Consider the following 2132-nt stretch of genomic DNA (forward strand, 5'->3'; position numbering starts at 1 on the left):
CTTGCTGTTGTACACATCACTTCTGCTCACAGTTCTGCTCAAAATCTAGTCACATGACACATATTATTGAAAGACAGGCCGGGAATTATGGCAACCACGTGCTCAGCTAACATTTCTATTTCTGTAGGAGTGGAGAAAGGATGTTCAAGGGACGTTGAGTCATCTTTGCCACAAATAGCTTATGTTTTAAACATGGACTGGGATGTGTCCTTTAAAATAGAAGCAGTATAAAGGGTAGGATTGACTAGGAAGGGTGTCACATCATTTACTGTTCAGCAATTAAGAGTCATTCAAATTTCCCCCAGGCCATCTGAGTTAATTTATAAAGAAAATGGCAAGGCTCACCACAAATATAATTACTGCTGTAAGTTCCAGAATGCACCAAGCACACATGACCATAGGGGCTGTAGGCTTCCACTTACCCTTACTCCATGCTAAAGCACTGGACATAGTTACAAATTAAAATGGTGGTCAGGGAAAGCTGCTCCCAATTATTGGTGATTGATATGGTTTGGCTCTGTATCCCCACCCAAATCTCACTGTAATCCCCATGTGTTGAGGGAAGGACCTGTAATCTCCACATGTGGAGGGAGGGAGGTGACTGGATCATGGAGGTGGTTTCCTCCATGCTGTGCTTGTGATAGTGAGTACCCAGAGACCTGAGGGTTTTATAAGTGTTTGATGGTTCCTTCTTCAAATGCTAGTTCTGTCACCTACTGCCATGTAAAACGTTCCTGCTTCCCCTTTTCCCATGGTTGTAAGATTCCTGAGGCCTCCCCAGCCATGCCGAACTGTGAGTCAAACCTCTTTTCTTATAAATAACCCAGTCTTTGGTAGTATCTCTATAGTGGTGTGAAAATAGGCTAATACAGTTATCTTCCCAAATAGTGCATATGGACACAGAGAAAGCAACAGGAAAATAGGATCTATATTAGTTATTTGAACCTTGCCAGATATTTTTATATGGGGTATTTGAGGCCATTACCTTTGAGAACTGAATCCTCTCTATCCCCTTATAAACTCTTGGCAGGATATGAGTTTTGTCATACTAAGCATGGTGACTCTTCTATGTGGTTAAGGGAATTCTTGGTCTCACAAGCTACCTTCTTTCTCATACTTAGCCTCTCCTTATTAGATGCCTCAGGGGCCTACACCACTTTTACTATAGGATTTAGTCATAATCAAAATGTCCAGCAAGGCAAAGTATTGATGACTGCATAGCGAGAGCAAACCAGTCACAAGTACTGTCAAAACTGTTCCTATAATCAAATAGGATATCTTTGGTTAGTTTTCCTAATCTTAGATTTCCCCCAGTCCCTAACCACCTATTTCCAATCAATTCCAATCAAAAGTCCTAGCTTCTTTACCAAATGCCACCCAAATCCATTTCACATTCATTTCTCTTCAACTTCACCCTTGCCAAGCCACCACCTTCTTTCCTCTGTACATTGCAACAGCTTCCTAACTGGTTTCCCTGTTTCCCCACTCTTGCCCCTTCTAATGCACTTACTTAATCTCCATATAATGGATGTAAAACTTACTTAAAATGTAATCTGATGAAAGTATCTCACCTCTGATGAAAGCCCTTCAAAGGCCTCCTCCTGCACTTAAAGACAAGTCTAAATTTCTGATTAGGCTCAAATGAGTGATGAATCTGGAAATTATGAAGACATTTCCCTTTAGACTGTATAAGATTACCACCAGGAAAACATGCAGAATATATAATATTCCAGATAAAGGCTTTCTTATCCAGGGCTCAAAACCCAGAAATCTTAAAAAATGTAAGTATCTTACTTCATGAAAATTTAAAAGGTTCTATATAGTAAAAGACATCATAAATACAGTTTTTTATAAAAAGTGACAGAATGGGAAAAATTACAAAAAATAGTTATAATCAAGGATTATTATCCACAATATATAAAGAACTCATAAAAATCAATAAGAAAAAGACAATTCCACAGAAAAACAAGCATAAACAGTGTACAGACAAATCACAGAGAACAAAACAAATATAAACATAAATGGCCAACAAACATGTTTTTAAAAAACTAGAAATAACTTAAATGCCCAATAAGGAAAATAGTTAAATAAATTATAGTACATTCATACTACAGAATACCATAAAGCCATGA

The sequence above is a fragment of the Piliocolobus tephrosceles genome, chromosome 1 (genome assembly GCF_002776525.5).
Source record: "Piliocolobus tephrosceles isolate RC106 chromosome 1, ASM277652v3, whole genome shotgun sequence".
NCBI lineage: Eukaryota > Metazoa > Chordata > Mammalia > Primates > Cercopithecidae > Piliocolobus > Piliocolobus tephrosceles.